This window comes from Lissotriton vulgaris, chromosome 5 (genome assembly GCF_964263255.1).
Source record: "Lissotriton vulgaris chromosome 5, aLisVul1.2, whole genome shotgun sequence".
Classification (NCBI taxonomy): Eukaryota; Metazoa; Chordata; class Amphibia; order Caudata; family Salamandridae; genus Lissotriton; species Lissotriton vulgaris.
This window is the reverse complement of record NC_141693.1, coordinates 152,983,855-153,011,630: the sequence shown is the minus strand read 5'-3', so window position 1 is coordinate 153,011,630 and position 27,776 is coordinate 152,983,855.

The following is a 27,776-nucleotide window of genomic DNA, read 5'->3' as shown; positions in this document are numbered from 1 at the left end:
GTTTCTGCTTGGTTTTGCGCTTCACACCATTCCAGCACCTCTTGACCTCTTCCATTGTCCTCCTCAGCACTCCGACTGCATTCACCTTGCCCACGATGAACTGCCATATTAAATTTTTTGTTGCCAATGACACAGTGGAGGTGACAAACAGTAGTTGATGGTGTTCTATCACCTCCGTTATCAGGATCCTGTTTCCTGCAGACTGAACCACGTCTTCCTATTCTTCTTCTTCTTCTTCTTCTCCTTACCTTTCCCTGACCCCGAGGTCCCAAGCTGGTCCTCCGGGGAGCTTGTGGGTTCTGGTTGTCCTCTGTATTTGCCCCGGCTACCTCCATTGTGCTTCGCAGTTGTTTTGGTTTTGTTTGTAGTTTTTTTCTACTTTTATAGTGATTCTTCCCCCTGAAGTGTGTGAATTGCAGGCCTGGCGTGGATTATATTTTTTAGCGCGGTTGGTCCCATCGCAACATTTTTCATGTTCAGTTTTAGATTTTTATCGCTATCCCGGTGACTTTATCGCGGACATTTGACGTGTTATCAGGAAACTATCACATTTTACCGCCGTGTTGTGAATAGGACGATAACACAGAGTTATTTTCCCGCGATAGACGGTGATATGAAACATCTCGTTAACCTATTTTTGCGATGATTATCGCACGTTCTTGAGAATATACCCCAGTTTCTGTAAAGACCTGGAGGGAGCTGCATGCCCTAAACAGGAGGAAATCAGCATGAAGGAATGATGAGGAAAAGGATTAAGAGATAATAGGGATAAGCTCAAACATGGGTTAAAAAAAAACAGAACGTGTAAGATGCACTGAGATAAGAAATTTGGCAGGAATGCATAAAGTATGAACAATCACCCTCTACCCAAACAGATGACATCCAGATAGAGTAAAGAGAAAAATCAAAATACAAGTAGTGGCAAGGGAGATTTATGGGCACCCCCCACAAACAAAAATACACATCAGAAAAAAGAAACCAAAAAAATCTCAAAGAATACCGGGGCATATTATCAAGAAAGGCGATAAAATTATTGCTGTTTTAGCGGCAGAAAATTGCAGCTAAAACGGCGATAATGGGCTTGATAATATGCTCTATGGAATTCCAATTGAAGCCCATGTTAAATGTGAAGGACATCTAACATGGGCTTCAATTGGAATTCCATAGAGCATATTATCAAGCCCATTATCGCCGTTTTAGCTGCAGTGTTCTGCCGCTAACATGGCAATAGTTTTATCGCCTGTCTGGATAATATGCCCAACCATTCTCTGGTCAAACTTTGTTAACCCTTGTGATGCCACTTATGGTGAGAAATTGAATATCACAGCCTCAATGGAAGGGGATCTTCAGAATCAGTTTCACGCTGTTTGTTCTTTTCTATTTTCACATAGAACCCACTATAACTTTTCTTTCGATTTATTGAACTATGGTTCCAAAAAGTGCCATCTAGCACACTCTAATCAACTGAGTTGCTTTTAGTGTTGCTCATTATAAAGCAATCATCTTCAGGTGACACAGTATCACTAATCAGAATCCATGTAATCCAAAAGCAAGCAAACCATACCCAGTATGTTGCTGCTCGCTAATTCTGTCATTAACATACATGCCATGTCCATTTTTCAGAAATGTTTTTTTTTCTTATTTTTGACTAGGTTGGTCTCTTAGGGTAAATGTGAACAATAATACATAGACCAAATAAGAATTAACAATGACCTCTGTTTGTAAAGTCCGGACTAATGTCTAGAATTGCATTATTTCCTTCTTCGTGCATATATAACAACCTAATGACTTCCTAAGAATCTATAATGATATAGCCATATAAAAAAACATGGAAAATGCAGCTAACTTTTCCAGTTAAAAAATGAAAATCAAGCAGTTGATAAATGCAAATTTAATTGCAGGCTTCTTATTAATTTAAATTAAAAATGAGTAGTGAGCTCGTTTATTCGACTAGCAGAAAGATGCAGTTCATAATTTTTGAAATGTATTAATCTTAGACTTTTGTGTTCAATCATACCGCTGGATAAAGTACCCTCTAAAATCTTTTTTCAAGAAGAAATATTCATGCAAACATGGAGTTTGCCTGCTTTTTTTCCACCAAAGTAAGTGCTGTAAAATAATGGGAACTTTTAAGATTTTTCAGTCAAACTTTGATTTAAATGATTTTTTTCTCACAATATTACTTTTTGCAAACATTATAACGTTTTATGAAGTTTGCAAGAGTATGGCCAACTTCTCAATGTGTACAGAAGCTAGCTATACCCTTCAACGTTTGCAGAATTTTAAACATGCACTGGAGAAGTGTGAATAAAAGTTATTTTTGTAGGTGTTTAGCAAGTCAGCAAATTTATCATTCCTGCCTTGTTGTCAAATATTCACTGATTCCCTCTTGGTAAAACTTTGTGACCTCTGGGGTCTAAACTGTTTAACATGTCCTTCCTAGTCGTTCTAGTTGATCAAACACATGATATGCTGCCCTAAAAAGTTAAGGGGCGTACCACTGCATCCCCTTACGGAAAATGCCTCTTCTTCAATGCATCAATACCTTTCGTCTCCTGGCTTGAGATGTTTTCAATATTATTCCATTTCCCGACGAGTGTTTGTGCGGATTGAGCTCCCCAGACGCCGCATTCTTTTGAATTTGCCTTCAAACAGTTTTAATCAATTGCAACGATCCCCTTATAAAAAGTCGTTGAACAGACCTAGATAACTCTTTATCAACAGCTTTCACACCCATGGTAGAAAAGCAAAGCAGATATAGGAGTTTAGCGTCTCCTCCTCCGCCGCGAGCCGGTATCTACCTCCGCCGGCTCCATCTGCTCTGATGAAAGTTATCAATCGTCCCTCTCCAGCGTCAGGAGAGGAGAGTGGTGCTTATCACATTGCACTTTGCAAACTTTTAGGTTATACATTTGTGAAGAATACAGATCTCTACTTTTAATGGCTTCTGATTTATATGAGCTGAGAGAGTGAGACTGTAATGCTGCCAGGTGTCAGGGTCCCACATTTTCTGCTGTTCTCTGTAACTATCAGGCACATGCATCAAAGCTTTTTGCGATCGCAAGCAGTGCAATTTGCAAAAATCGTCCGTTTGCGATCGCAAAATTAGCTTCTGCGATGCAATGCATGAAACAACTTGCCACTCGCAATCTAAGAAATCGCAATATTGTGCGATTTCGCAAATTGCGATTGTATTTAAGGAATCGCAAATTGCGATTCCTTAAATGCAATGCAAGATGCCTTTTAAAATAGCTATTTCTTTATTTTGGCCCACTATTTACCACAAAATCATACCAGATGGTAAATAGCGAAAACTTTCAAAAAAGCACTATATTGCATTTTTCAAAGTTGTAAGGTTACACACACACATGCCCGTGGGACATGTGTGTGCACAACTTATGTGCACGGATCAATTTCAGGGGTGCAACAGGGTGTCCTTTTGACACACTTACACCCTTGAAATTGTATTCCTATGGGCATAGAAATGAATGGGAAGCCATTCTTATTTGCGATTCGCAATTTGCCAGTCGCAAATAAGGAAAATGTAGGAAGCACTATTTTCATAGTTATTTCTACATGCATAGGATTTTGCGAGTCCTAAAATTGAAATTCCAAAAATATTAGCAGTTAAGGACTCGCAAAATCCTACCTCGATGCATGTGCCTGTATATCCTTTGGTTTTTAAGTTGTCTGAGATCATTTCTCAAAACATCCTCACTTCTTCTCACAGAGGAATATGCAAATAGAGCCCCACATGGAACCATAGGTCAGTAGACTGGAACATTGCAGTAGTCAATGAATCCGTAAAGTTAAGAGGCTGGAGGTTAAGTACTAAATCCCCTGCATTGTGGAAAGTCAGTCAATATATTTTCCTGACATCTAAGATCATCATCCTTCTCCCAGACAGCTCAAAGTGTTTCTTTTTAGTAAGGCATCACTGAGAGTAAAAATGTCGATTGAATTGATCCAAAGCTACCTAGGCCTGTATTTCCCTAAGGGCTCACTTTCTCTGTTTGTGCCCAGCGCACCTTAAAACAGGTGCGCCGGGCCAAACAGGGGAAAGGCACCCTATTATGGTGAATGCACTGCCATCAGCGCAGCCATGTAGTCACGCTGACCTGGGAGCAGCACAATTAAGAGAATTGCAGAGCGGCTGCTTTAAAGTCGCTTTGTGTTTCACAGTGCAGGTGGCAACCCGCCTGCACTTTCAAGAGGGGAGCGAGATCCCCTTGCAGTCTGGTGCCGTGAGTGACGGCACCTGCCTGAAAGGGGATGTCTGGGAGGGTCATTGGGACACCCTTTCTGTTCTCCAGAAGCCTGCCTTTAGAAGGCGCAGAGGAAGTCTGCCATCTTTTTGTGGCATACTGTCAGTGAGCCTCCTAAATACATGTTTGACTCTGCGCCCACAACAATAATACTGCACATAATACTGCACGGGCGCAGAGGTAAGAGTGTTTTCCTCATTTGCATGGGGTGATGCCCCCATGCAAATGAGGAACACCCACTAATGATGGCGCTGATGCTACATGTGTGCCACATGCATCTGTGGCCCCTTCTGTAATACCAAAGTGCCCTGGGTGCAGCATACAAACCTGTTGCACATTGCTGTTGCACCACCTGGGCCTCTCTAAGTGACAATGAAACGTTATTGTGTTTGATTATCACTGATACAGGAAAGCATGTAGCCTGTCAGCAGCATTAAGTAATGTTATAGCACAGCATGTCACAAAGATTGTAATTTGGCACTATGCAACAAGGCACATCATATATTACACAGCAATGCACAGTGTTACATAAAATGGCGTAAAATAGCATAACATTTTAAGTGGCCAAAAAGTCAGAAGAAGTGGGGAATAGCCCTCTTTGTTAAGGCTGACAAAATCTTCTTGTTAGACCTTACATCCTTGGTGTGGTAGTCCCTCATATTTTTGCCTTTACTCCCTGATTTTTCTGAACTCATTCTTGTTGGCATTGGGCACTCTCACCTAGCTAATCAGTGTCAAAATGCTTGTGCTCACACCTTTAAACATGGTTAATTGGCATCTACCCATTGGCCCATTTATTGTATCTATAAGTCCCTGGTTTATGGCACTGCATGTACTCAGGGCCTGTAAATTAAATGCCACTAGTGAGTGCAGCACTCTTTGTGCCACCAAATAAAGTATCCCTGTGAAACATGTCTCAGGCCACCCACTGCAGCCTGTAGTGTACTTTTAAACTACCATTTCGACCTGCCAAAATAGACCTTTATCCAGGCCCAAAACATCCTTCTTAATATTTATAATTCACCCCTAAGATAGGCCCTAAAAACTCATAGGCTAGAATGCATGGTGTATAAAAAATAGGACAAGTGTGTTTAAGTTGTACATATCCTGACATTTACTGTTGTAAGGCGATCTCTTCCGTAGACCTACACTTGGCTACCTTATTCCACTTAATAAGTGATTACTTCTGGTTAGGAACAGATAGAGATTTTCTAATTACCCTCAAATAATTGTAATTAAAAACCCTGTTTAAGGGAAGAGTCAGATTTTAAGTTACAGTTTTGAAAATTCCACTTTATAAAGTTACAGCAACAATACGATGATGGATGGAATGCTTGTATTATTCTCAGCCACTGGCAAACGCTCGGGCTGCATCCCAGTCCTGCGTTTTTCACATACCATCCCACCTCAATTTGGACCCAGCCATATGGAAATCGCTCTTGGTTAGTTTTTTGGTATACTTTAGTGTGTCGTCCTAAGTGGAACGTGTATGCCCAGATGTTGGTTCCGTGCACACTGTGCCACAGGAACCAAGCTTTTCCTGGCTGAAGAGTCCTAGCTATGGCAAAACCGGTCCTGGGTTGATTGTGGTCCGGTTCAGGGATGACCTGGCCTGGCAGTTCAGGCTGGCCTCCCTTTGGAGCAGGATGAAGATTGATTTGCATATGGCTTGTTCCAAACTGAGGTGGCATGGTGTGCAAAGTAATGATGGGTCAGGATGTTGAATGAGTAATTACCAGTGGCTGAGATTAATTCAAACACTTCATCCATCACTTTTTTGTATACTTTTTTTTTTAGAAATATGGCATTTTTCTACCTAAACTAAATGTGCCTTTTTGCCAGTGTCCAGGGTCACTTGACTGTAAATGGATCTCCTGTTTTGTTTTGTGGATTCCCTCCAGAGGTGGAAACAAAATGGCATTGTGGGGCAAGATGTTTCTCTACTAGCAGGATGTCCTGGGGGTTGTACTTACCCTTGAAAGGGGTAGCTCCAGGGCCTGCCCAACCCCTTCCTGACTTCTACCGTCTGCCTGCCCTGCTAGTGACAAAGGCAGCTCATAACCAGATGTTCCTGCCCTTTGTTACCCTAGACAGTCTGAAGCCAAACGCAGACCGGGGAAAGGTTCGACAAAGGGGGCATCCCCACCCACAGGCTTGCACTGAGGATAAAAGTTGCAACTTCAGAAGGTCTCATCAGAACACTCCTGGACCTGTAAAATATTCAGAAGAAGGACTGACCCTGCTGTTGATTAAGGAAGTCTGGGCATGCTTACCTTGAACCTAGGCTCCCCAGAATAACTAAAAGCATCATTTGCCTCATCTCCTGTTGGAGCTAAAGGGACACAACAAACTTTCAGAGGCCTGCCCTGCAACTGCTCATCTGACCAGCACCAACCGGAACAGCCTGGACCTGCCTGGGCACTGTTGCTGGCCTTTGCTGGAGTGAGTCCTAATCCCCAAGAGCTGACCCCCAGGTCCTGGACACTTCAGGAGGGCACACATCCTAAAGAAAAGGCAAAGATTCAGAACTTTTGGGCTCCCTATAACCATGTGAAGGCCATAATGACCACCAAAACGAGGCTCTGGTGAGGCCTATTCAATCAATCAATTAAGGCATTTATATAGCGCACTACTCACCCAGAGGGTCTCAAGGCGCTAGGGGAGGGGGGTCCGCTACTGCTCGAACAGCCAGGTCTTGAGCTGCTTCCTGAAGGCGAGGTGGTCCTGGGTCAGGCAGAGGTGAGTCGGGACGGAGTTCCAAGTTTTGGCGGCGAGGTAGGAGAAGGACCTTCCACCTGTGGTGGCTCTTCGGATGCGGGGGACGGCGGCGAGGGCATGGCCGGTCGATCGAATCTGGCGTTTGGGAGCGTAGAAGTTGAGGCGGCTGTTGAGGTATCCTGGGCCGTGGTTGTGTAGGGCTTTGTGTGTGTGGGTGAGGCGACGGAAGGTGATTCTCTTGTTGACCGGGAGCCAGTGCAGGTCTCTCAGGTGTCCGGAGATGTGGTTGCGACGGGGGATGTCCAGGATGAGTCGTGCTGAGATGTTCTGGATCCGCTGGAGCCTCTTCTGGAGTTTGGCGGTGGTTCTGGCGTAGAGGGAGTTGCCGTAGTCCAGGCGGCTGGTGAAGAGGGCCTGGGTGACCGTCTTCCTGGTCTTGATGGGGATCCACCGGAAGATCTTTCGTAGCATGCGCAGGATGTTGAAGCACGTCGAGGAGACGGCGTTGACTTGTCTGGTCATGGAGAGGGAGGAGTCCAGGATGAAGCCCAGGTTGCGTGCGTGGTCTGTCGGTTTGGGTGCGCTGCCTAGGGCTGGGGGCCACCAGGAGTCATGCCAGGCGGAGGGTGAAGATCCCAGAATGAGGACTTCCGTCTTGTCCGAGTTCAGTTTCAGGCGGCTGTTCTTCATCCATTCGGCTACCTATTTCATCCCTTCGTGTAGGTTGGCTCTGGCGGTGGCGGGGTCGTTGGTGAGGAAGAGGATCAGCTGGGTGTCGTCGGCGTAGGAGATGATGTTGAGGTTGTGATGGCGTGCGATGGCTGCGAGGGGGCTCATGTAGACGTTGAAGAGGGTAGGGCTGAGCGAGGAGCCTTGAGGAACACCGCAGATGACTTTGGTGGCTTCTGATCTGAACGGGGGGAGGCGGACTCTCTGTGTCCTTCCGGCGAGGAAGGAGATGATCCACTCCAGTGCCTTCTCCTGGATTCCGACGTTGCTGAGACGCTGTACTAGGGTACGGTGGCAGACAGTGTCGAAGGCCGCAGAGAGGTCTAGGAGGATGAGGGCCGCTGTTTCTCCATTGTCGAGCAGGGTTCGGATGTCATCAGTGGCTGCGATCAGGGCGGTCTCGGTGCTGCGGTTGGCCCGGAAGCCAGACTGCGAGAGGTCGAGGGATCCGTTTGTCTCGAGGAAGACGGCCAGCTGCTTGTTGACGGTCTTCTCGGTGACTTTTGCAGGAAACGGGAGCAGCGAGATGGGGCGGTAGTTCTTGAGGTCGGTGGGGTCGGCTGATGGTTTCTTAAGTAGAGCGCTGAGTTTGGCGTGCTTCCAGCTCTCCGGGAAGGTAGCGGTGTTGAAGGAGGTGTTGATGATGTCCCGCAGGTAGGGTGCGATGACAGTGTCGGCCTTGTGGAAGACGTGGTGAGGGCAGGGGTCGGTCGGAGATCCGGAGTGGATGGAGTTCATTGTGCGGACGGTGTCTTCGGTGCTGATCGGGGTCCAGGCGCGGAGGGTGGTGGTGGGGGCGCTGGTTCGGTCGTGGCGTGCGTCGGTTGAGTGCTGAAGCTGTTGTCTATGTCCGCGATTTTGTTGTGGAAGTAGGAGGCGAGGGAGTTGCAGAGGTCTTGCGAAGGGGTGATGTCGTTGTTTCCGGCGTTGGGGTTGGAGAGCTCTTTAACGATGTTGAGCTGGTGGGTGAGTTCTTGCTCAGGGAAGTTGCGAGCTGGTAGGCTGTGATCTTGTTCCAGCTTCTGCGTGCAACCTGTTGCTGGTGGTGGTGGATCGTGGTCCTTCTGAAGCTGAAGTGGACGCACCTGTGGTCCGTCCAGTGGAGTCCGGTGGCATGGCTGAAGGTGATGTCCTTGATGGATGAGAAGACGGGGTCGAGTGTGTGTCCGGCGTAGTGGGTGGGGGTGGTCACCAGCTGCTTGAGTCCGAGGTTTGTGAGGTTGTCCAGCAGGGTGGTGGTGTTGCGGTCGTTGTTGTTCTCCAGGTGGAAGTTGAGGTCCCGAGGAGGATATAGTCAGCGGAGAGGAGGGCGTGAGGGCTGACGAAGTCGGCGATGTCTTCGCTGAATTGTGTGCATGGTCCCGGGGGTCTGTAGATGAGGGTGCCTCTGAGGGTCGTCTTTGGGTCGGTGTGGATCTGGAAGTGGAGGTGCTCGGCGGGTGCGAGGGTGTCGTCGGTGTTGGTCGTGATGCGGATGGTGTTCTTGTGGACGATGGCGATGCCTCCTCCAGTCATGTTGACGCGGTCCCTCCGGATGATCTTGTAGCCGTCTGGGATGGCGATGGCGATGTCAGGCGCTGAGGAGGCGTTCATCCAGGTTTCCGTGAGGAAGGCGACGTCTGGGGCTGTGATGTCGAGCAGGTTCAAGAGCTTGACGGCGTGTCTGTGGACGGAGCGGGTGTTGAGCAGGATGCACTTGAGGTGGCTGCTGCTGTTGCGCGTCGTGGTCTTGGTCAGTGCTGGAGTAGTGCAGGTCCGGATGCAGGCAAACTTGCAGGAGTGGCAGAAGAAGGGTCCATGGGTGCGTCTCGGGGTGGCTCGGTAGCAACCTGGGGTTCGGCCGGCATTGAGTGGGTAGAGTTCAGTGGCGTCATAGGTCCGGCGGGTGGGCTGGAGTCTGCGGGGGCCAGGGGTCCTGGCACTGGGCACGGTCCAGGCGCGGATGGGTGCAAACGGGCTTACCTTTGGCGCACCATCGGCGCTCAATCGATGCTCCCGCTGCGCGCGTCCGCTGCGCGGTCGCTGAGGGGGCATCATAAGAAGGGAGCCGGGAGGGCGGGTCAGCTGGGAGGCAGGAGCGTGGGATCCAATCGGCTGGCTGGGGGGCGGGGCCGCAGGCAGGCAGCGGCGGGAAAAGTGAGTGCGGGCTTGGCGGGCGGCTGGGGCGCTCGCTGATGGCGTAGGCGAGCAGGCAGGCAGGCACAGCAGCAGGAGGAAGGTGGCAGGAGCAGGAGGTACTAGGAGCGTTGGGGTGACCAGGCCGAGGCACAGTGGCCTACAGTTCGCGCCAATATCCACAGTCCACTTTGATCAGCAAAGAGAATCTCTAGCGAAGAACGGCTCTTTGCACTACAACAGTAGCCTTCAACGATGACTGACCTTGCACTAACAACGTCCTCTTTTCAGCCGCTGTCATTGCACATCTCTTCACACATGCGCAGAAGCTAACTTTTCAGCGGGACAAACATGGGCCCTTTATCCAACCCACTCTCAATCATGGTCAGCCTAAATCTGTGACTTTCCCCTGGCCAAGCACGACCAGATATCCATGAGTGGCGCTTTGTGTTTTTAGACACTATTTACACCTTAAACTTTAACAACTCATATCTCCCGTTCTGCTGATTGGATTATTGTTGTTTGGTGTCATTTTATTTATCATTATTATTTGGTTTTTCTAATTTGGTTTGCGATTTTTCTTGTGTTGTTTGTTCACTTTATGATTGTTTGAGTGATGCATTAATATTTACACATTACCTCTAAGTTAAGCCTGACTGCTCTACTGCTTTGTCCAAGCTACCAGAGGATTAAGCGCAGATTATTTTTGTGATTTTTGTGGCTCACCCTGACAAGGATTTTATTTATGATTTGAAGAGGACTTCACCCTCTCAACTAATAAATCAATGTCTTACATTACACCTCCAATCTTGGTAGACATCACACCAGATGCACATAACAACAAACAGTGAACATTCCAAACCATGAGGTGTCCGCATCCTTCTACACCATCAAAATGATAAAGAAACTTCTTCCCTACCTTCCAACTACCGCCGCAAAGACCCTCATCAGCACACTAGTAATGGCCTATTCATCAATGCCTAAGAAATAGTTCTAAACAAACTGCAACTAGTGGAAAATGCAGCAGCCAGACTTCTGACAGGTACTCCCAAATCTAAACCAATCTCTAACAGCGGACCCGAGTACCTAAACAAATCCCTCTGCCCATACAATCCCCCCAGACGTCTACGCTCCTCCACAGCAAACCTTCACATTGTACATCAGACAAAAAAAGCATCCTGGGGCGACAGAACATTCCTGTTCGCCACCACCAAACTTTGGAACAGTCTCCCCCTCCACATCAAGACAAGCCCATCCCTGTTCACCTTTAGGAAACAACTAAAGACTTGGCTCTTTAATCAATAGTCAGTCATGTCAGCCCATCGGTCCAGTCCACAGCACCAATACACCCACGGGTATTCACACGCTTTATAAGTTGCATAAATAGAAATAGTCTAGTGAAGACTGGAACAGAATTGTGAAAAGGGGTGGGGGCTAGTAATTGGCAGGCAGTTGGCTTCTGCTGCCTGCAAACAGCACCCTATAAAGTGAGAAACAAATCATCTTACTTCAACAGCACCTTAAGCCATTCTGATGAATTTCCAATAACAAAACACTAGGGTCAAAACCTATGCTGCCACTAGTTGCACATCACAGCCCAAAGGACAACTATCCCAGTGACTAAAGACTACTGTGTTCTTCATGTAACGCAACACATTGCCTGGAGAGGACTGAAAGGTGCTTGGCCTCCAGGGCTTGGAGTTAGCACATGTGAGCCATTTGGCATTTATCCAGATGCACTGAGCAAAAGTTCATGTTTCCTCCCCAACAGAATGTTCATTCTTTTCAATGAGCTCACAAGAACAAAAGACTAGTGCCACTGGCTCATTTACTGCACATCATTACTTTTGTGACAGCAAAAAGGCACTGTGATGAACGGTAAGGAATACGACCACTGACATTCTGTCTTAATTCCTTGTGACAATCTTTAACTATGAGGTTAAGACTGTCACTGAGGCCCCTGGATACAGGGTTCTGCACTCATGTTTCCCAAAGACTGTCCACCACACAATGTCTATATGCAGAGATGTATCCAAAGTAAAATAAAAACTGCTCAGGTATCCACCTTGCACATATATATTATTCCAACACTTTTTTTTATCTCTGTCAAGGTTGATAACTCTCTCCCACTCACTCTGGAAGCTCAGCTAACAGACACCTTGTATATCATTCTGAGGGTCAGCTTGAAATAATGGTATAGAGTTGATATTAAAGGCTTTCAACCCTTAAGACCCATTCAAAGTTAATAGGTGAGGCTTCATTCTTGTGAAAACCTCAAATACACACAATATAGATTGACAAGGCTAATTTGACATGCACATGATATAAAATATATTTTTCAAGGTAGAAGTTGGATAAGGGTAGAAGTCAGAGAGCACAATTTAATGACCTAAATAAAATGAAAACTTATTTATTGGCTTAAAAGATGGGTTCGTGCAAGGACAACTGTATCAGGGAAAGAAAAAGAGTTTGTTACACTTGGACATGAGGGATTTTATTTTGGGTTGGGCATAACTCCAGTAGTTCCATGCGGTAAACTGTCAAAATATCGATTTTTTTATTTCGACTTACACTTATATCGAGTTGCTAATATCGATGGGACAGAATATCGATGTCCAGAATATCGATGGCCAGAATATCGACCCTAAGGTAAGTAATATCGAAATTACTTATATAGATAGCATATATATCGATGTAAGTAATATCGACATTACTTATATCGATAGCATATATATCGATGTAAGTAATTTCGATTTACTAATATGTGTTAGAAATATTAGTTAAGTATTTAAATTAATTGTTATAATATGTGTTTAATATGTTTTTATAAATAAAAAATATATAAAAGTAAATAATATGTTTTACTACCAGAGCGGGTTGTGGGTTTATAGGGGAATAGGGTGGGAAGTAATTTATTTGTAATTAAATAATTATTTTTTAATGACTAATTTATTTTGTAATTCAATAGTAATTGGCAATGAATTATTTTCATTGAATAATTGATTAATTAATTGCTTATTTTTGTATTTGTTTAAGTAAATTATATGTTTTACTACTGGAGCGGGTTGTGGGTTTTTAGGGGAATAGGGTGGGAAGTAATTTATTTGTAATTAAATAATTATTTTTTAATGATTAATTTATTTTGCAATTGAATAGTAATTGGTAATGAATAATTTTCATTGATTAATTGATTAATTAATTGCTAATTTATGTATTTTTTAAAGTAAATTATATGTTTTACTACTGGAGTGGGTTGTGGGTTTTTAGGGGAATAGGGTGGGAAGTAATTTATTTGTAATGAAAAAAATATTTTTTAATGATTAATTTATTTTGCTATGAAATATTAATTGGCAATGATTTATTTTAATTGATTAATAGAATAATTAATTGATAATTTATGTATATTTTTAACTAAATTATATGTTTTACTACTGGAGCGGGTTGTGGGTTTATAGGGGAATAGGGTGGGAAGTAATTTAATTGTAATATTAATTTATTTTCGGTAAAGGAGTATTTTTAGGGTTCAGGGTCAGTTTTGGGCTTTTGGGTAAAGGGGTACTTTTAGGGTTCAGGGTCAGTTTTCAGTTTTTGGGTAAAGGGGTATTTTTAGGGTTCAGGGTCAGTTTTTAGTTTTTGGGTAAAGGGGTATTTTTAGGGTTCAGGGTCAGTTTTCAGTTTTTGGGTAAAGGGGTATTTTTAGGGTTCAGGGTCAGTTTTCAGTTTTTGGGTAAAGGGGTATTTTTAGGGTTCAGGGTCAGTTTTCAGTTTTTGGGTAAAGGGGTATTTTTAGGGTTCAGGGTCAGTTTTCAGTTTTTGGGTAAAGGGGTATTTTTAGGGTTCAGGGTCAGTTTTCAGTTTTTGGGTAAAGGGGTATTTTTTGGGTTCAGGGTCAGTTTTCAGTTCTTGGGTAAAGGGGTATTTTTAGGGTTCAGGGTCAGTTTTCAGTTTTTGGGTAAAGGGGTATTTTTAGGGTTCAGGGTCAGTTTTAGGTTTTTGGGTAAAGGGGTATTTTTAGGGTTCAGGGTCAGTTTTCCCTACTGTTGCACCCACTGGAGTGGGAATAGTAATTATTGTTAAGTAATTATATATTATATATGATTTTTAATTATTATTTTTTTAATTAAATATGTATTATTATTTTTTTCCATTATTACATATATTTAAATATGTTTAAGTAATTAATAAGTATTATTTACTGTATTTTTTATGTTATTTTAATTAAAAAAAATCGATATATTTAACAACGATATTTTTAACATCGATATTATTTTTTCAATATTTTGGTACTTACCATGTTGTACATAGGGCGTCGATATTTTTGCTATCGATATAATTACGCCGATATTTGTGTAGGTCGAAATTCTGTCTGTCGAAATTCTGTCATAGATCCGTTCCATGCATCTGTATCAAGCGGAATTACCAGAACATTTTGCAAGATTATGCAGAATTATGCAAGAAGAGTGATTCAGCACTTCACACTATTTTCTTAGTGCACAAATGCCCCCTCACGTCCAAAATTAATGCCAGGATGCATTTTTCAATAAGAAATAGTGGTAAATGCAACTGAACATGAATAGCGAGTACATGCAGTATGATTGTCCCGCAATTTACTCCAAGAATTTAACACTAGTTTCACCATTGCATCCAAAAGGGGCACATGGAGGTTTTTTGCGCTAAGAAAACTGTGCTAAACGCACCAGAATATAAACAGCAGCGTGTGCAGCCACTCATGCTTGGTAAATCTGCTCTTGCAGTAGATTTTTTTGGCCCCAAATCACTCTTAATTTTGATAGCTGGAGTAATTCTGATATTATCAGTAATTACCCATCAAAGAGTAACGCAGTACTACCAAAAATACTTCAGTATAATTAAAATTCAGCCCAGGCCTAATTTGATTTGGCAGACATGGTACTTTGACACAAATGTACCATGTCCAGGAACCACATGATCACCCAGCTCCATTGGAGAAACCACCACGTTTCTGACAGCACAGCCTCCCCCAGCTCCCCCAACAGCAACCTTTGACTCGCTCCTCTCCCACTGCTGCTGCTGCCTGCCTCTAATTGCTACTGCTGCCTGCCTGCCCTGAGGATCATCGCAGCCCTCACAGAACAATACGGTATCGCCTGCGATCAATTACATTTGCGCAGTATCATTTCAGAAGCTGATAATTATAACGTAGGCTACGCATGTTATTAGACCGACTGTCATAGCGCTTGAAATTGTAGCGCCGCCCGCCCCGCTTTTTAATTGAGTGTGTTTGCTTTCTTCTACCAGCAACTGCAATACTTTGATTTCTCTCTCGGTGTCTCAGGCTGCCCCTGCCTCGCCTCCCCTTTGACCTCCATTTTGTATTCCGTGTTGTTGTTGTTCCCAGGCACGCCCCTCCTCCCCGCTACCGCCTCCCAGCTGCTAACCCTCCCACGCTCCGCCCCCTCCACCATCCTTTAAATGCCAGATGTTCCAACGCGCAGCGTCCACGCGCTTCGGCCTCGCCGAAGGTGCGCCAAAGGTAAGCTCGTCTACGCCCGTCCGCGCCTGGACCGCGCCCAGCACCAGACCCCCTGCCTCTTGCGCCACCCAGCCCTCCCGCATTACCTACGATGCCACCACCCTCCTAGCCCTTAACCCCGGTCGCGCCCCCTACTGCGTCCAAGCCGCTCCTGGAAACACCCATGGACCTTTCTCCTGCTACTCCTGCAAATTCAGCGGCACCGACAACATCTCCGCTTCGATCACACCACAGACTCTCGATCCCAACCACCTTCAATGCATCCTTCTCAACACCCGATCGATCCACAGACACGCCATCGACCTATGGAATCTACTAGACACCATCTCACCAGACGTCGCCTCCCTAACAGAAACATGGATGAACGCTTCTTCCGCCCCAGACATTACCATTGCCATCCCTGAAGATTATAAGATAACACGCAAGGACCGTACCGACCACACAGGAGGAGGAATCGCCATCGTCCATAAAAAATCAATCCGCATCTCAACCAGCTCTGACGCCAACCTCGCCAACTCTGAACACCTTCACTTCCAGATCCACATCGACCCCAACACCACACTCAGAGGCACCCTCCTCTATAGACCACCAGGACCCCGCGCAAAATTCAGTGAGGACATCACGGACTTCATCACTCCACACGCGCTCCCCTCCAAAGACTACATCCTTCTGGGAGACCTCAACTTTCACATTGAAAAGAACAACGACCGCAACACCACCACCCTCTTGGACAACCTCGCCAACCTCGGACTTAAACAACTGGTCACCTACCCACCCACATCGCAGGTCACACACTCGACCCCATCTTCACCTCCAGCAGCCATATCTCATTCAGCCACACTACGGATCTCCTCTGGACTGACCACAGCTGCGTTCACTTCACCTACAACAAGCCGAAACCCACCAACCACCTCCAACCAACTCTGCAAAAAAACTGGAACAAAATCACCATCGACCAGATCTCCTCATCGCTCCTTCTAAACACCCCAGCCCAATCTTCTAACCCAGATCAAGCCGCCACCAACTTCACCCTATGGTTATCCAACAGCGCCGACATCCTAGCACCACTGAAAAAACGCCAAAGCAAACCTCGCAGCAAGAAGGCCTCATGGTTCAACGATGATCTTAAGAAGTCCAAGAAACTCTGCCGCTCCCTTGAGAAGGCCTGGAAAAAAGACCCAACCACTAGCACCAAGGACGCCTTCAAAAACGCCACCCGCACACACCACCAACTAATCCGAAAAGCCAAGAAAACAGCATTCAAGGATCGACTAGACAACAACGCCCACAACAGCAAGGACCTTTTCAACATCGTCAAGGAATTCACCAACCCCTCGGCCAACTCCAACGACATCACCCCCTCTCAAGCCCTCTGCGACTCCCTGGCTTTATTCTTCCACAACAAAATCGCAGACATCCACAACAGCTTCGACAACCAACCCGGAGACCAACCCACCCAACCATATGCTGGACATTCTCCCCCCTTGAACACCCTCAACGAATGGAATCCAATCTCCACTGAGGACACCATCCGTCTGATGAACTCCATCCACTCAGGATCCCCCACAGACCCATGTCCTCACCACATCTTCAACAAAGCTGACTCCGTCATAGCACCGCACCTCCGAGACGTCATCAACTGCTCCTTCAACTCCGCCACCTTCCCGGAGAGCTGGAAACACGCTGAACTCACCGCCCTTCTGAAAAAACCCACAGCGGACCCCAACGAACTCAAAAATTACCGCCCCATATCGCTCCTTCCTTTCCCGGCCAAAGTCATCGAGAAAGCTGTCAACAACCAACTCGCCGCTTTCCTCGAAGCCAACAAATCCCTCGACTCCTCACAATCTGGCTTCCGAGCAAAACACAGCACGGAGACCGCCCTCATCGCAGCAACAGACGACATTCGAACTCTTCTGGACAATGGAGACACAGTCGCCCTCATCCTCCTCGACCTCTCTGCAGCCTTCGACACAGTCTGCCACAGCACCCTTTTACAACGCCTCAGAAACATCGGAATCCAAGGAAAAGCATTGGAATGGATCACCTCGTTCCTCACCGGAAGAACACAGAGAGTCCGCCTTCCACCATTCAAGTCCGAGGCCACTGAAGTCATCTGTGGTGTACCACAAGGATCCTCACTCAGTCCCACCCTCTTCAACGTATACATGAGCCCCCTTGCGGCCATCGCTCCCCAACACAATCTCAACATCATCTCCTACGCAGATGACACTCAACTGATCCTTTCTCTCACCAATGACCCCAGCACCGCCAAAACCAACCTACACGAAGGAATGAAAGAAGTTGCCGAATGGATGAAACACAGCCGTCTGAAGCTGAACTCAGATAAAACAGAAGTCCTCATCTTAGGTACATCCCCCTCTGCATGGGACGACTCTTGGTGGCCAGCAGCCCTTGGAAATGCTCCCATCCCGACAGACCACGCACGGAACCTAGGCGTTATCCTGGATTCTTCACTCTCAATGAACAGACAAGTCAGTGCCGTATCCTCATCCTGCTTCAACATTTTTCGCATGCTCAAAAAAACATTTCGCTGGATCCCCACCGAAACCAGAAAAACAGTCACCCATGCTCTGGTCACGAGCCGACTGGACTACGGAAACACCCTCTACGCAGGCACTACCGCTAAAATCCAGAAGAAACTCCAACAAATCCAAAACGTCTCAGCCAGGATCATACTAGACATCCCGCGTAACGAACACATCTCTGGCCACCTGAAAGACCTCCACTGGCTGCCCATCGATAAGAGGATAACTTTCCGACTGCTGACCCACGCACACAAATCACTCTACGACATTGGACCAGAATGCCTCAACTCTCGACTGTCCTTCTACACCCCCTCCCGCCAACTACGCTCTTTCAGCCAAGCCCTCGCCACTGTACCCCGCATCAACAAGACCACTATGGGAGGAAGATCCTTCTCATACCTTGCGGCTAAAACATGGAACTCTCTCCCCACGTACCTTCGCCTTACCCAGAACCACCTAGCATTCAGAAGTCATCTGTGGTGTACCACAAGGATCCTCACTCAGTCCCACCTTCTTCAACTTATACATGAGCCCCCTTGCGGCCATCGCTCGCCAACACAATCTCAACATCATCTCCTACGCAGATGACACTCAACTGATCCTTTCTCTCACCAATGACCCCAGCACCGCCAAAACCAACCTACACGAAGGAATGAAAGAAGTTGCCGAATGGATGAAACACAGCCGTCTGAAGCTGAACTCAGATAAAACAGAAGTCCTCATCTTAGGTACATCCCCCTCTGCATGGGACGACTCTTGGTGGCCAGCAGCCCTTGGAAATGCTCCCATCCCGACAGACCACGCACGGAACCTAGGCGTTATCCTGGATTCTTCACTCTCAATGAACAGACAAGTCAGTGCCGTATCCTCATCCTGCTTCAACATTTTTCGCATGCTCAAAAAAACATTTCGCTGGATCCCCACCGAAACCAGAAAAACAGTCACCCATGCTCTGGTCACGAGCCGACTGGACTACGGAAACACCCTCTACGCAGGCACTACCGCTAAAATCCAGAAGAAACTCCAACAAATCCAAAACGTCTCAGCCAGGATCATACTAGACATCCCGCGTAACGAACACATCTCTGGCCACCTGAAAGACCTCCACTGGCTGCCCATCGATAAGAGGATAACTTTCCGACTGCTGACCCACGCACACAAATCACTCTACGACATTGGACCAGAATGCCTCAACTCTCGACTGTCCTTCTACACCCCCTCCCGCCAACTACGCTCTTTCAGCCAAGCCCTCGCCACTGTACCCCGCATCAACAAGACCACTATGGGAGGAAGATCCTTCTCATACCTTGCGGCTAAAACATGGAACTCACTCCCCACGTACCTTCGCCTTACCCAGAACCACCTAGCATTCAGAAGTCATCTGTGGTGTACCACAAGGATCCTCACTCAGTCCCACCTTCTTCAACGTATACATGAGCCCCCTTGCGGCCATCGCTCGCCAACACAATCTCAACATCATCTCCTACGCAGATGACACTCAACTGATCCTTTCTCTCACCAATGACCCCAGCACCGCCAAAACCAACCTACACGAAGGAATGAAAGAAGTTGCCGAATGGATGAAACACAGCCGTCTGAAGCTGAACTCAGATAAAACAGAAGTCCTCATCTTAGGTACATCCCCCTCTGCATGGGACGACTCTTGGTGGCCAGCAGCCCTTGGAAATGCTCCCATCCCGACAGACCACGCACGGAACCTAGGCGTTATCCTGGATTCTTCACTCTCAATGAACAGACAAGTCAGTGCCGTATCCTCATCCTGCTTCAACATTCTTCGTATGCTCAAAAAAACATTTCGCTGGATCCCCACCGAAACCAGAAAAACAGTCACCCATGCTCTGGTCACGAGCCGACTGGACTACGGAAACACCCTCTACGCAGGCACTACCGCTAAAATCCAGAAGAAACTCCAACGAATCCAAAACGCCTCAGCCAGGATCATACTAGACATCCCGCGTAACGAACACATCTCTGGCCACCTGAAAGACCTCCACTGGCTGCCCATCGATAAGAGGATCACTTTCCGACTGCTGACCCACGCACACAAATCACTCTACGACATTGGACCAGAATGCCTCAACTCTCGACTGTCCTTCTACACCCCCTCCCGCCAACTACGCTCTTCCAGCCAAGCCCTCGCCACTGTACCCCGCATCAACAAGACCACTATGGGAGGAAGATCCTTCTCATACCTTGCGGCTAAAACATGGAACTCATTCCCCACGTACCTTCGCCTTACCCAGAACCACCTAGCATTCAGAAAGCAACTTAAAACGTGGATATTTGACAAGTAATCCTCCTCCCTTCCCTAAGCGCCTTGAAACCCTCTGGGTATGTAGTGCGCTATACAAATTCTTTGACTTGACTTGACTTGACTGACAGTCCAACAAACAATTGTCAGTTAGTCAATGGCCACTAAGGGCCTAATTACTACTACGGCGGTCCATAGGACTGCCATAGTCGCAGAGGCGGTATGAGTACTATGAGACCGTCGGCACTGCCAGGATCAAGGATCCCACTGGGCTGACAGTCTTTCCCTGGAAAGAATATGCTGGCAGTGCAGCAACCAGCACCGCCAAGTATATTTTGAGTTGACTCACAGCCACCCTTTTCATGGTGGTGCCACCACCATGAAAAAGTCGATGGTGAAGCAACACTCTTGGCCTGGCGATGCATGCATGTGCCCCCGTATATATGCACCCACAGTCCCTGCATGGTGTGGCATCTGTGCCACACCGTGCTGGAAGATGCAGTTGGTGCTCTGAGAGCGGTGGTCTGCCTGGTAGACTCTTTTATGAGTCTGACAGACATCCGCTTTCAGACCGATGCACGACCACTCGCCAAACCAGGAAAAAACTTGTGATCTGGTGGGCAGTCTCACCACGGGCTTGGCAGTCTCACAGCGGACGGTGCATTGCACCGCCCACATTGGGACCGCGTAATCTTGCTGTTGGGATAAATTCCACAATCGATATATTCTGTTTGATTCTACCTTGGTAAGTTTAGCAGTCCTGAAAAGGAAACAAAATTAATGACCCCCACTCATTGGGAAAGCACTGACAGAGCATCAGGGCGATATTTGTTTGTGTCACTCACTTTGTGCAGGCACATTAGACATCCACACTGAAAAGCTTCGCTGCCCTGAGAGGAACCACTATGGTTGCAGCTCTGCTGAAGGCACAGACATCTGTGTCTTCCTGGCAGAGATCTCTAAATATGGGAGACAGTTCTCCACCATGCAGTACATCCACTTGCTGTCCTGTCATAACAGCGCACAGTCTAATCACCCTAAAATATACCCCTTACTTCCTGAACCCTATTGCTGAATGGATGACAAAAAAAAACATGATTTGAAAGCACTTCCCAAAGGTTGACTGGTCACCTTTTTGCTGGTTTGTGCTGTATGTGGGGGTTAAACTGGTTCTGAGTGGAGAAACCTTTGCTCAAACAGTCTTAATATGCAAAAATGACAAATAATAAAATAGTAGTACCATAAAATATGCCCCACTACTCCACAAAGTTTGCCTTTGTATTGACTTCAGTGGATGCTAGGCATTACAGGTATGCTTCTGGAAATGCCAGAGGGGTAAACGTTTAGTTTTGATGAAGATTGTTACACCAGAGCTTGGGCAAAATCGCCTTCTAACTTTAAGCTAGAAGCCCAGAAGGGGAGCACTGAAGTCTGTCATCATTCTTTTATTTTTTCAACCCAATTGTATATGTGTATATATTTTATGTGCAATTTTTATTGATAATTGTTTGTTAAATACACATACATATACATTAGAAAGCTTGTTTTCCTGAGCCAACCATCACTTACCACTGTAAGGCTTATTTGTAAAAGATATAAGGTGACAATTACAGAATGAAGAGCTGTCCATATCTTCCGATTATCTATTTGTTATCACAGTAATCTCCAGGACAGGGGATTCAGTCTCTGAGTACTAAAATAGCTGCCATAGCATCTTTGTCGGTGTGATGGTAGACAATCAGATCTTTTCTCAAAATCTGCTAGCTCCTTAGTGTGAGATATACAAAGGGCCTGATTACGATGTGGACTGCCAAACCTACGGTGGAGGTGTGGTGGCAGTCGTGGACCGCCGCCCGAGAGGTCCGACCACCGTATTACAAGTATAGTAGTCGGACCATTTTGGGACCACCGCAACAGACAGGAAACCGCATTCCCTGGCGCGGCAGTATGCTTGGTTGCGCTGCTGTGGTACCGCAGAGCATATTCTGAGTTTCCCCACTGCCAGCTTTTTCATGGTGGTGAGCCTGCCATGAGTAGACTGGCATTGGGGAAATACCCTGTTGCCCCTGTACACTGGGATGCACGCATGGAGGAACATGGTGTGCCCTTCTGTGTGCAACCATGCCCAGTTCCTGCACGCCATGGTCTAAACAGTTAATGCCTTGCAGGAACTTGCTTTGGCGCTCCCAAGGCACCACCGTGGTAACACCAAAGGACCACCCGCCAAACATGGAGAAAACTCCTAATCTGGTGGGCGGCGGTGATCCACTTTGACAATGTGGGAGCTGGGCGGTGGCGTTTCACCCCGCTACCACACCGCCAAAGCCGTAATCAGCCCCAACGTTTTTGAGACTTTTTTTCTCAAAATTAGCTAAACTGATGTACACTAAATCGCAAAATGCATGCTTTCTGGACCAAGATCTAGCTTTCTACCAAATTTAGTGTAATTCCATACAGTTGTTTTGGCTGATGAGAGGGATCTAATTTTCTGTTGGAAAAAAATGGGGAAACCTCATTATTGTGGTACTCCTCTTTTTCTCTGCTCCTGCTTGTCCTATCACTCCAAAACATTTCATGAAGGAGCTGAGGTGGATGAGACATTGTTTGGAGAGTTTCATGAAGATTCTCCAAAGAGCACCAATGTTTCAATCACACCAAAAATAATTTTCCTATGGAAGTGAGGTCCTAACTATATTGACACAATGATGGTCAACACTGGGTAATATATATATTAAGAACTAAGTGAAATTATGGTTATATATAATTATAACGTCTTTACCTATGAGTACATTATTTAAAAGACCACAGTTAAAGTGCATTTATGATCATGAATTAAATCGAAAACCACACAAATTTGAAAATTACGGTTTTCTGTCACAATACATAACTCACACAACGGCTTTGCAATAACCTACACCCCAAAAGCAATGATATGACCTCACAGTATGTATACCATATCTAATAACACCTAAATGCAAAATTAAATTAAATGACAACAAGCTCAAACCAATAACTAATATTACATTCTCAGTTATCTCTTTCATAGTCTTAGGACTAATATGATATGTGATCAACTCTGCAATATTATACTTAACTATACATGCAACAACAGATGTATTATGTATGGAGATTCATTATCTGTAATATGTTATTTGTTATCATTGTTGAGTGTATTTAGGGGCCATGACTCAAAGGAGATTAAGCCTCAAGTGGGTCATGATGCCCCTCGCCTTTCTCAACAGTGGTGATAAATAGGATATTACATTCAGTTGATTTGCATATATGGTTTATGCCAGGCAGTTTTTTCGTGTACAGTAGGTATTTAATGCTAACCAGAGACCCAAAAGCCAATTCTGAGCAATGAGAAAAAACACATGCAAATAAGGGCACGATTCACAAAGATAAACCTAGACCTGAGGTCTATGTTTAGACCTAAAATCTAAGTTTAGACCGAAGGTCTTTAACTAAAGTTAGACTTCAGGTCTAAACACCTAGACTTCAAGTCCAAATGTAGGCTTACGTGCCTGAATCTCAAAGGTAGTCCTGAAGTCTAACTTTAGAGATGAAGTCTAAGTTTAGACCTGAAGTCTAAGGGCCTGATTCACAAAAGTAAACTTAGACCAGAAGTCTAAGTTTAAACCTGAAGTCTAAGTTTGGACCTAAAGTCTAAATTTAGACCTGATGCCAAGTATAAAATTCAGGTCTAAACTATGGAATATATTTACAAGGGAATTGTGCCACCATAATGTCACTTTTAGTGACCTTCTAGTGGTGCTATACCCTTCTCCATATTTACAAAGAGGAGTTAAGCCAATTTTTGTGGCTCAATGCCACCTTGTAAATACGGCCTCTTTACACGCATCACTTTGCGTGAAAGGGGGGTCCTATACATGGTGCTTTGGCTGTTCCACCACAACACCTACTGCATTGAGACACTGCCCTAGATTGACAAGGATCTGTAAATCTGAGGCAGCACAAAAAAATGAATGCCATGCAAGAGCAGGCATGAGAATGGCCCAACAGGGAGAAATACTTTTATTTCTATGTGTTTTTGAGTTTTCTATTTTTGCTGCATTTTACGCCAATGCCGCTGTCAACTCACTACAAAGAAGGATCTCCGCCTCTGCAGACACTCTTGCCCCCCTCCGGGACTCCGACAGACAAAGCACCACGAAAGCCACCTGGTTCATCATCGACCTCCGAGAATCAAAGCGCACATGCCAATGACTTGAGAAAGCCTGGAAGAACAGCAAAATGTTGGAAGCATGCCCCACCTACAAGACCGCCATGACAAAATACCACAAACTCATCAGAACTACGAAGAAAAACTTCATCCAGAACAGAATTATCACTAACTCCCCCAACTCTAAGGAGCTGTTCAGCATCATACAAGAATTCACCAATCCACCCAGCGAACTCTCCAACGTCCCCCCTCCCAGGACCACTGCAACAAACTCGCTCCTACTTCCATCTCAAGATCAGAACTCTATACAGCAACTTTGATGAGCAGAACCTAGATACCTACCCTTACCTCCAACCAAAAATGCTACCCAGTATAAAATCACTGTCTGGACCCCTGTCACCACAGAAGACACTGCCAAGACCATGAGAAGTATACACTCAGGAGCACCCACGACTCCAGCCCACCCCACATCTTCTATGGAGCCTCCGCCACTATCTCCCCCTGACTATGAAGTACCATCAACTGCTCCCTCGAAGCAGGCACTTTTCCTGATGACTGGAAACATGCAGATGTCAAGCCCCTACTCAAGAAACCCACTGAAGTCCATACGGACCTCAAGAACTACGGACCAATATTTTCCCCCCTTTCGCAGCCAAAGTCACCAAGAATATCGTCAACAACCAGCTCACTAACCTCATAGAAAACAATTCCATCATAGACTCTTCCCAAACCGGATTCAGCAGCAACCACAGCACCAAGACCACCCTCCTACCCTACTGGGCCAGGGCCACATGGCAGCCCTCATCCTACTAGACCTCTCAGCAGCTTTTAACACCATCTCCCACCGTACACTAACTGCCAGACTCCATGACACCGGTATCCGGGGAACTGCCCTCGACTGGATACGCTCCTTCCTCACCAGCCAAACCCAAAGAATCAGACTCCCACGCTTCCTCTCCGAGCCCACAGAGATAACCTGTGGAGTACCCCTAGGATCCTCACTCAGCCCCATGCTCTTCAAAATCTACATGGTCTCTTTTGCCACCATCATCAGTATTCTGTGCCGAGGACACCCAGTTCATCCTCTCCCTCACCAACGAACCCGACAGCACCAGACACAGCTTCCAGGAACCTATGAAAGACATCACCTCCGGGATGAGCTACAGCTGCCTAAAGCTCAATCAGAGAAGACAGAAGTCCTCGTCCTCAGATCCACTCCCTCAGCATGGGACAGCCACTGGTGGCCCTCCACCCTTGGTGATATTCCCACACCCAGCGTACAACCACAGCATCATACTCATACTCAGACAAACCCCCATACTGCAAGCCTTCAGGAAGAGCCTCAAGACCTGGCTCTTCAGTTAAGATGAAGCTGCACGAAACACTCCCTCCTCCAGCACCTTCAGACCCTCGCGGGAGAGTAGTGAGCTTCACAAAGTCCTGATTGATTGAGCCATATGGCCAGAGCAAATGACTTAAAAAGTGAGCAGAAACCAACTGGTCCACAAGCTCATCACAACAGGGCATTGGGTGTGTATTAGTCTTTGTCACCTTATTGATGGCCCTAGTAGTTCACATAAACACGCACGTCTGTGGAGACTTGTTTGGACTCCAATACCACTGGGCTGGCCCAAGGACTTTGGGAATGTTCAATCAACACAAAGTCCAACATTTTACCAACTTTGGCCTTGATGCACTTTTAAACTCAGTATGACATCCTGCAAATGTAATTGGTATTTACTGGCAAGCTATCTCGTTTCTATGTCATGCATATAGACCGATGTAAATCCTGCAGTCATCAGAAAGAGATGGGAAAATCACCCACATACCGTTCTAAGGAAACAGTTCAAGGGCAAATTGTACCACCTCCAGAGAACCATCCTTCTTTTCACTATGCAACATGTCAGGAAGTGCTTCACTATGTTCCTTAACCCTCTCTGTCATTGTCAGGCTATTTACTGTATACCTTCAACAGGTTCACTTCGTGTACACTCTTTTGCTCCACTGTGACACCTGTGTCCACAAAGTAGCTCACTTCAGAAATTTATTTTGAACCTTGATTGGCCCACACTACTTATCCACTAAAGTTCTTAGACCAATTGAGTTCAACAAACACCTCATGATGCTTCTTGTACTGTGTAAGAATCGCTTTCTGGTCATCAGCTCTTGGTTTACTTGAAGGATTGGTTTTACCTGTATAGTATTATCAACTTCCAGAAGCAAGTTCTATATCCCACTATATCCATTTGTGGTGGCTTAGAAGTTACATCCCATGCGTCTAATATTATGGTGAGTAGGCAATGCACTGAATGGCATATTATGAGAGGCTTTTGTCATGTTTGCACCTCCAATTTATGAGGCAACTTAAAGCCACATTGCTTGGCTTTGAATGGCTTCATAAATCTGGAGTAAGGCAAAGCAGATCAAATTGCTGTGTTGCCTTACTCTGCACAAGGGAGGCATTCCATGGGTGTTGTGGTGGGTGTTTAAACACATCTTCCATGGATTTGGATGCATTCCCAGATTTACCTAACATGGTAAACATGGGAATGTGCCAAAAAGAAATGCCTTCCCAGGTGAGGGGTAACAAGAAGAAATATCTTTATTTCTCCACGATTTTATCCTCTGTCTGCATTCTGCAGCACACATAGAAAGGGAAACCCCCTTTATGGATGGTGTTTGCTCAGGAAGGTGTCCCTTCCTGCACAAAAGCAATCCTTCCTACAACACAGGCACCCTTGCACAAAGGTGCTATGCTCCCAAAATGGCGCAGGGAGTAAGGACAAGATTGCACTGTTGTGCTTGAATACAGTGCATTCCTGCGCTTTCCATGTGACGCAGGGCGGGATAGTAAGGTGTTTACTGTGCTGCCCTGCACCAGTATTCCCATAAATATGAACCTGAATACCCAAACAGAACTTCAAAGTTGTGAACTTAATTCCTTTCTGTCTAAATTCTGTGTTGACAAACAAGAGACATGGCAGGAGAAGTTCCCACTTCCTCCTAAGGTTCTCTGCTTGAGTATCCATCAAACTCCTAAGGATTTTGTTAAACCTTTCTACCAACATATTGGTCTGCTGGTGATATGCTTTGCAGAAGTGGTATGTCACATCTCTCTCATGTGTGAAGAGATACATTGTGTTCTCTGGTTGGAGACCACTGTATTTGGAAACTTGACCATTGAAAACAACCCTAAGTGTACTTTAACTACTACCCTGGCAGTCGTGCTCCTAAGAGGTATTGCCTCGAAATTCCTGGTGCATGATCAACTCCAACCAAGATATACTTGTTGTCTGATGCTGAGTGGGGGGGTCAAATGGTCTGACACTGTAAATGCCCATTCACTCGATTGTAACATTTACTACTGGCAATGGCTCTAAAAATACCTTGGTATTACTTCCTGACCTACCAATCATATTTCCAAGTAAGACAA